A 9,429-nucleotide genomic window follows, 5' to 3' on the forward strand; every position below is an offset into this window, starting at 1 on the left:
ACACGGGTTTGATCCCTGGGTCAGGAAGCTCCTCTGGAGAAGGGAATGGCTATCCACTCCAGTATTCTTGCCTGGAGAATCCCATGGACAGAGGAGCCGGGCAGGCTGCAGTCCATGGGACTGCAAAGAGTCAGACATGACTGAGCAACTAACAGACACTTTGACTTTTCACAGGCACCCCTTAGCACTTGAATGGGCCCCAGCTCTGTCTACTTCCTTTAGATAGCTGCCTTTCTGTCCTGGAAAGAGAAAACCCTTCCCAGTATCTTCCTTAAATATTGCTGCTTTTTCAGGGCCAGCTGAAAACATATCTTCATTAAATAAATTAGAACACATCCATGCTATGGAACCCTGCGTAGCTGCAAAAAACAAACAGGAAAAAAACACCTCTTTGGCAGGTTAAGAATCCACCTGCCAAAGCAGGGGACATGGGTTTAATCCCTGGTCCAGGAAGATTCCACATGATGCAGAGCAACAAAGACTATGCACCACAACCACCGAGCCCAAGTGCTGTAACTACTGAAGCTTGAGCACCTGGAGCCCATGTTCTCCACAAGAGAAGCCACTGCAATGAGAAAGCCGCACACTGCAACCCAGGGTAGCCCTACTCGCCACAGCTAGAGAAAACCCACAGCAACAAAGACCCGGCACAGCCATAGAGAAAGAAGTACTTTTAAACGTGCAGAACACCGTATATAGCTTCTCTCTGTGTAAAAGAGAAAGTATGTACACTTACGTGTTACATGTGCATACAGTAGCTCAGGAAGGCTACACAGTAAATTGGTATGAATAATAGTGTCTGCTTCCTGGAAACGGTTGCTAGGGTGCAGGAATGGGAGGGAGACCGAGAGGGTTTTCACTGTCTACCTTTTATATATTTTGAACTTAGTACCATATGATTATTATGTATTTCATTAAAACTGGGGGGAGACCTTCTGTGGTATACCAGGAGACAGTAGATGGATTCAGCTTACACAGTCTCACTGCAAATCACAGGATCTTATAGGTTCTCATTTTATTAATACTTCCTCTGTCAACAGTATTTAACATTGTTGTCTATTCCCTTCTTAAAATTCTCCTTCCGGAGCCTCCTTGACTTGAAAGTACCATCTAATGTGCAGTCTTTTCTGTCACTCCTGAAGTTGAGATACCCTGGATAAGAATCAAGGGAAGAAACTATTATTGGCTTTGTCATAGAATACTTTGTATAGAAAGGAACAGCTGTTTTTAACCATACTTTGCCACTTGTGAAAAACCAATAACAGCTATTCAACACAACACAGGTTGATCCTAATGTCACATTAAAAATATATTAAATCTATAACTGCATTGGAGCCAGACTTCCTGAATTTAATCCCAGCCTTCTCTCTTCTTACATCTGTGACCCAAGGCAGGCTCCTTAATTTCTGTTAAGCTTCAATCTCCTCCCCGCTACAAAAGGGAAATAATTTTTCAACCTTATCATATTGTTGTGCAGATTAAATGACACAATCCATGGAAGTGCTAGTGAAGTTCAGTGCATGTCAGTTAAAACTAAGTCCCACAACCTAAGTTTCTCGAGGGCAGGACTCTATGATCCATTCAGGGGGCTGCTAACCAGTCTAGAGGAGAAGGCAATGGCACCCCACTCCAGTACTCTTGCCTGGAGAATCCCATGGATGGAGGAGCCTGGTGGGCTGCAGTCCATGGGGTCGCGAAGAGTTGGACACGACTGCGCGACTTCACTTTCACTTTTCACTTTCATGCATTGGAGAAGGAAATGGCAACCCACTCCAGTGTTCTTGCCTGGAGAATCCCAGGGATGGGGGAGCCTGGTGGGCTGTTGTCTATGGGGTCACACAGAGTCGGACACGACTGAAGCGACTTAGCAACTAGTCTAGCAGAAATCTTCTGCCACAAGGTGCTATGAGCATCTTGGGAGTGGTTCTCACAGACAAGAACCCAGGAGCCAAGCCCTCAACTCTGCAACCTTTGGGCCCCATGTGGTTACATCAGGGACATGCCTGAGGCCTTCCTGAAGACTTTGGTGTTGCTCTGTTGCTCAAGAAGGCTGCTGTGGCCAAGACACAAGCCCTCGGGTATAGCAGCCAGATTCTGTACACAGCAAAGCAAGGTTGTCTTCCCCATTCTGCACCTCTCCCAGCTGCTAAAAGCTAAGTGTCAAAGGTCCAGTTCTCCTCTGTGTGCACAATCCTATTCCTCCAGTGAGGAAGGCAAGACCCTCAGCAGCCTCTCTGTAGGCAGCAGTTCAAATATCTCCTTGAAGAACCACAAAATGTCCCAAAGTTGTCCCCACACTGCAGGAACAGGAAGAGAAGGAAGTCAACCAATTTTCTTGTTCCTCAGGTGCCATCTGTGATTTGCCCTGCCTCCCTCCTGACACAGTGTCTGACGTGATCCCCCAGCATGGTTTGTGGGTGGCTAATGCATGCCAGCTGTCACCTCTCTCCTGGCTGCCCATGTGGCAAACCTGCCAGTGTCTTCACCCCGTGAATCTGCCTTGGCATGGGCTCTGAGACCTAACATGACATCAAGAGGCTGCTCTTGCATCTCGACAAAGACCAGGCTTCAGCCTCACAAGCCTCGGCATTCAGGCGCCCTGAATTCACAGAAAGGTTTGGTGGCCCCAGGTCTGATGCTGACATCAAGATCCAGCCCCAGAAAGTATCCTTTGGCTCCAGAGCGCCTGGTGCTGAGGTTTCAAATAAACCACTTGTGTTTAGAAGGAAAGCCATCCAAAAGTGAGCGTGAAAGGGACCACTTTGAATTTGAAGTTGGTAAAAATAAGGATAATAGTTTACAAAATGTAGAAATCAGCTCCCACATCAAGAAGACCTTTGACCTTTGTCCTAGTTACGCAAACGCCCTTCTCGGTTGATGTTTTCTTTCCCTCCTCTACCTCCTCAAAAACCCCACCTTTCACATCAGTAGGAACTCCACAGTTGATAGATTTACCCCCAAATACATCCAGAAAATAGATGCAAAGGTTAAGCAAAGTTAAAGAAGCTTTTTCCAACTGCTTTTAAATATTCCTATCAAATTCAACTTCTAACGCCCACGTCCCTAAGGAGCCGCAGCGTTTGACCAGCAGACTTCAGGCTATGTCCTCAGCTCTGCCCATCAAGACTGGACATATGCTTTTCAACAATTACAATGAAACTTTCATTTTAACTGAAAGAAAAAGAGAGGATGCTAATAAGTCAACTGAGAGCATCAGGGTTTGGGAACCATTGCTTATTAATTCTCTCTAATAAAAACTTCTGGAACTTTAACACAGAAGCAGCTCAGGACTGAAGGGGCCCCCAAATCATCCAGTATAATCCCCTCTATTATGCCTGCACCAACCCACCCCAACCCAGGCCAGCAGTCCTTCAGAGTCAGGAATATACCTTCTTCCTGAGGCAACCAGCCTCATCCTTGGACAGTTGAACCCGACTATAAGAAAGATCAGGAAATTCCACCTTCATAGATGCATGCGCACGGCAAACTTCTGACTGTGTTTCATCACGTGACTAGAAAGGTACCACCCTGGCTTGAAGGAACTACTTATCAATCAGTCATCAGAGAGCAAGTAATCCGAGAACTTCTGGGGAACACAGGAGCAGAAGGCTTCTTCAAGAGAGAAGCCTCATTAATTCTCCATAAGTCCATTTTTGAAGACATCCTGGATCCTGACACAATGTTTATGAGTCACATGCACTGAAAGCATCTCCTCTGTAGAGGAGCACAGGTACACATGGAGAAGAGCACCCACCACGTTCACGTAATAAAGAGGCCTGCTGGCATTCTCCAAGATGGAAGGCATTCGCCACAAGGAGGCAAAGGAGGAAGGCCTTGTCAGCTCGGGGGGACTCGGGCATCAGACTGCGGCCCGACTGCCTTTTGCCTGCCTTTTGTTTTCTCTTATGCCCCAAGTACCTAAAGAAATAGGTCTTGTGGTCGTGAACAGTCACAGAGACCACCGTGGGCTCAGCATTTCACTCACTGTAAGTTTCGGTGGAGATATTCAGCTGGATATAGGAGAACAGAAAGAAGAAAATCCAAATGCCCTGGAAAAGTTCTGCCATTGTTAACTCTAAGGTCTCTATCAGAAGAAATCATATCAGCTACACACATGTGCACACACAAAATAAATGATGAAGATCTCTCACTTAACTCTTCCTTAAGAAATGTCTTTCTTCTTAATAAAAGCTTAATACAGACCACCTAGGAAGCCATGAAATATACCAATCAGGAAAGGCCTTAAATGACACATTAGATCAGATGGCACTTATAGAATATTCCATCTGAAAGCAGCAGATACACTTTCTTATCAAGTATACATGAAGCATTCTCTAAGATAGATCATGTCTTGGGGCACAAATCAAGCCTCAGGAAATTTAAGGAAACTGAAATCATATCAAGCATCTTTTCCTACCACAAAGCTATAAGACTAGAAGTAATTTATGGGGTGGGGTGGGGGGGATGTAAGAAAAAAAAAAACCATAAACATGGAGACTAAAAGACTTCCCAAGTGGTACAGTGGTAAAAATCTACTTGCCAATGCAGGAGACACAGGAGATGTAGGTTTGATTCTTGCATCAGGAAGATCCCCTGGAGAAGGAAATGGCAACCCACTCCAGTATTCTTGCCTAGAGAACTCCATAGACAAAGGAGCCTGGTGGCCTACCTCCATGGGGTCTCAAAGAGTCAGACGTGACTGAGTGGCTGAGCACAACAACACACAGTGGAGACTAAATGATACGTTCAATCAATGGATCCCTGAAGAAATCAAAGAGAAAATAAAAACATACTTAGAGACGAAACCGAATGTACGATGATCCAAACCTACTGGAAGCAGCAAAAGCACTTCTAAGATGGAATTTTACAGCAATACAATCTTACATCTCAAACAACCAAACCTTACACATAAAGCAACTAGAGAAGAAAGAACAAGCAAAATCCAAATTTAGTAGAAGGAAAGAAATCATAAAGATCAGAGCAGAAATAGATGAAATAGAGATGAAAAAACAATACAAAAGATCACTGAAACTAAAAGCTGGTTCTTTGAAAATATGAACAAAATTGGCATACGTTTAGCCAGACTCATCAGGAAAAAAAGGCAGAGGGCTCAAATCAATAAAATTAGAAATGAAGATGAAAAAGTTACAACTGACACCACAGAAATACAAAGGATCATAGGATACAACTACCAGCACATATATGCCAATAAAATGAATGACCCAGAAGAGATAGACCGATTCTTAGAAATGTACAACCTTCCCAGACTGAACCAGAAACAGAAAACATGAACACACCAACCGATTGAAACTGTGATTTAAAAAGCTACAACAAACAAAAGTTCAGGATCGGATGGATTCACAGGTGAATTCTATCAAACATTTAAAGAAGAGAAAACATCTATCCTTCTAAAACTCTTCCCAAAAATTGCAGAGGAAGAAACATCCTAAGCTCATTCTATAAGGCCACCATCACTCTGATGCCAAAACCAGACGAAGGTACCACAAAAAAAGAGAAAGAAAATTACAGGCCAATATCATGGATGAACATAGACGCAAAAATTCTGAACAAAATACTAGCAAACCAAATCCAAGAACACATTAAAAGAATCCTACATGATGATCAAGTGGGATTTCTCCCAGGGGTTCAAGAATTCAGTATACACAAGTCAATCATTGTGATATACCACATTAACAAACTGAAAAATAAAAGCTATCTCACCATCTCAATAGATGCAGAGAATCTTTTGACAAAATTCAACACCTATTTATTATAAAAACTCCCCAGAAAGTGGGCAGAGAGGAACCTACCTCAACAATAATAAAGGCCATATATGACAAACCCACATTTAACATCATTCTCAATGGTGAAAAACTGAAAGCATTTCCTCTAAGATCAGGAACAAGACAAGGATGTCTACTCCTGCCATTTTTATTCAACGTAATTTTGGAAGTCCTAGGCACAGCAATCAGAAGAAAAAGAAATAAAAGGATCCCAAACTGGAAGGGAAGAAGTAAAACTGTCAGTGTTTGCAGATGGCTTTATACTATACATAGAAAATCCTACAGATACTACCAAAAAACTACTCGAGTTGATCAGTTAATTTGATAAATTTGCAGAATATAAAATTAATACACAGAAATCTCTTGCATTCCTATATAGTAACAGCAAAACATCAGAAAGATAAATTAAGGGGAAAAAACCCTATTTACCATTGCATCTAAAAGAATAAAATACCTAGGGATAAATACCTACATAAGGAAGTACAGGTCAAGAAGCTGGACATGGAACGATGGACTGGTTCAAAATTGGGAAAGGAGTTCTTCAAGGCTATATATTGTCACCCTGCTTCTTTAATTTATAGGCAGAGGACATCACACTAAATGACAGACTGGATGACTCACAAGCTGGAATCAAGCTTGCCCAGAGAAATATCAACAACCTCAGAGATGCAGATGACACCTCTCTAATAGGCAGAAAGCAAAGAGGAACTAAAGAGCCTCTTGCTGAGGGTGAAAGAGGACAGTGAAGAAGCTAGCTTAAAACTCAACATTTAAAAAACTAAGATTATGGCATCCAGTCCCATCACTTCATGGCAAATAGATGGGGAAAAAGTGGAAACAGTGACAGACTTTATTCTTGTGGGCTCCACTGTGGACTGGTGACTGCAGCCACAAAATTAAAAGACACTTGCTCCTTGGAAGAAAAGCTATGACAAACCTAGACAGTGTATTAAAGACCAGAGACATCACTTTGCTGACAAAATTCCATATAGTCAAAACTATAGTTTTTCCAGTAGTCACGTACATATGTGAGAGTTGGATCATAAAGAAGGCTGAGCACCAAACAATTGAAGCTTTTGAACTCTGGTGCTGGAGAAGACTTTTAAGAGGTCTTGAACAGCAAGGAGATCAAAACAGACAATCTTAAAGGAAATCAACCCTGGATATTCACTGGAAGGACTGATGCTAAAGCTGAAGCTCCAATATGTTGGCCACCTGATTCGAAGAGTGGACTCATTTGAAAAGACCCTGATGCTGGGAAAGATTGCAGGCGAGAGGGGAAGGGAACGACGGAAGATGAGATGGTTGGATGGCATCACCAACTCAACGGACATGAGTTTGGATACACTCCAGGAGTTGGTGATGGACAGGGAGGCCTGGTGTGCTGTGGTTCATGGGGCTGCAAAGAGTCAAACACGACTGAGCGACTGAACTGATGCAAAGAGCTGACTCATTGGAAAACACCACGATACTAAGGAAAGATTGAAGACAAAAGGAGGAGGCAGCAGAGGATAAGATGGCTGGATGGCATCACTGTGATGACTCAACGAACAGGGGTTTGAACAAACTGTGGGACATAGTGAAGAACAGGAAAGTGTAGCATGCTGCAGTCCATGGAGTCACAAAGAGTCAGACACAAATTAGCAACTGAACAACAATAGAAAACTTTAAGATGCTGATGAAGGAAATCAAAGATGACACAAATAGAGAGAGATATACCATTTTCTTAGATTGGAAGAATGAATATTGTGGAAATGGCTATACAACAGATATCTATAGATATACTACAGCAATCCACAGATTCAATGCAATCCCTATCTAATTACCAGGGACATTTTTCACAGAACTAGAACAAAACAGTTCTCTGTCCATGGGATTTCCCAGGCAAGAATACTGGAGTGGGTTGCCATCTCCTACTTCAGGGCATCTTTCCAACCCAAAGATTGAACCCACATCTCTTCCATCTCCTGCATTGACAGACAGATTCTTTATCAATTGCTCCACCTAGGAAGCCCTTAGAGGAACTCTTAGAGGAAAACAGGCAGAACACTCCCAAACATAAATTGCAGCAATATCTTTTTTTGACTCACCTTCTAGAATAATGAAAATAACCAAATGGGACCTAATTAAATGTAAAAGCTTTTGCACAGTAAAGGAAACCATTAAAAAAAAAAAAAAAAGACAACCCATAGGATGGGAGAAAATATTTGCAAACAATGCAACCAATAAAGGATTAATATCTGAAATATGCAGCCAATAAAGGATTAATATCCCAAATATACAAACAGCTCATGCAGCTTGATACTAAAAAAAAAACAATCAAAAAATGAGCAGAAGATATAAACAGACCCTTCTCCAAAGAAGACATACAGGTGGCCAGAAAGCACATGAAAAAAATGTTCAACATCATGAATTATTAGAGAAATGCAAATCACTACAGTGAGGTATCACCTCACACCAGTCATAGCAGCCATCATCAAAAAGCCTACAAACAATAAATGCTGGCGAGGGTGTAAAGAGAACCCTCCTACACTGTCGGTGGAAATGTAAATTGGTACAACCATCATGGAGAACAGTATGGAAATACCTTAAAAAAACTAAAACTAGAACTACCATATGATCCAGCAATCCCACTCCTGGGCACATACCCAGAGAAAACCATAGTTTGAAACTATCCATGCATTCCAGTGTTCATTGCAGCAGTGTTTACAACAGCCAAGACATGGAACAGCCTCCATGCCCACGGACAGACGAGTGGCTAAAGATGTGGGGCATCACACAGTGCGTGTCATTCAGCCGCAACAAAACAATGGCGTTTGCAGCAACACAGGACCTACAGATTATCATATAAAGTGAAATAAGTCAGACAAAGAAAAATATCACCTGATGTCACTTACATGTGGAATCTAACAAAAATGAATTGACAAAAATCTAACACAAATGAATTGACTTGCAAAACAGAAACAGATTCACAGATCTCAAAATCAAACTTACGGTCACCAAAGGGGAAACACTGGGGGAGCCAATAAATTAGGAAACTGCGGTTAACATACACACACTACTGTTGCTCACGGTAAAGAATCCGCCTGTCAATGAAGAAGATGTGGGTTCAATCCCTGGGTAGGGAAGATCCCCTGAGGTAGGAAATGGCAACCCACTCCAATATTCTTGCCTGGAAAATCCCACGGACAGAGGAGCCTGGAAGGCTACAGTCCATGAGATCGCAAAGAATCGGATGACTGAGTGCGCATGCACACATATGTAAAATGAATAAATAACAAGGACCTCCTGTATAGCACAGGGAATTCTACTCAATATTCTATAATAACCTATATGGGAAAAGAATCTGACAGGGAATGGATATATGTCCATAACCATCCAAAAGTCTGTACACCAATATATTATTAATCAACTACATTCTAATAAAATTTTTTGAAGTAATTTTTTTTTAAATTAAAGAAAAGCCATGAAAATACCAAGTATCATGAGGAACCAGCAGGAATGCCAGTTATTTCCAAGAAAAACTGATTTCATGTAGATGTACATGCATGTAATTAAATATATATAAAATGTGTGTGTGTATATTCTGGAGATATATATCTATACACACATATCACATAGCATTATGGTTAATTTTATGTCAGCC

General features: G+C 41.9%; 1 long non-coding RNA gene across 1 annotated transcript; it reads right to left on the reverse strand.

Annotated features, from left to right (window-relative positions):
- Nucleotides 1-990: 990 nt before the first annotated feature.
- LOC129634124 (uncharacterized) lies at nucleotides 991-8,610 on the reverse strand. Its single transcript, XR_008705434.1, has 3 exons — nucleotides 8,432-8,610; nucleotides 4,670-4,761; nucleotides 991-1,152 (listed from the first exon to the last, which is right to left on the reverse strand). It is a non-coding gene; the product is annotated as an uncharacterized LOC129634124 (long non-coding RNA).
- Nucleotides 8,611-9,429: the final 819 nt, after the last annotated feature.

This window comes from Bubalus kerabau, chromosome 19 (genome assembly GCF_029407905.1).
Source record: "Bubalus kerabau isolate K-KA32 ecotype Philippines breed swamp buffalo chromosome 19, PCC_UOA_SB_1v2, whole genome shotgun sequence".
Lineage (NCBI taxonomy): Eukaryota > Metazoa > Chordata > Mammalia > Artiodactyla > Bovidae > Bubalus > Bubalus kerabau.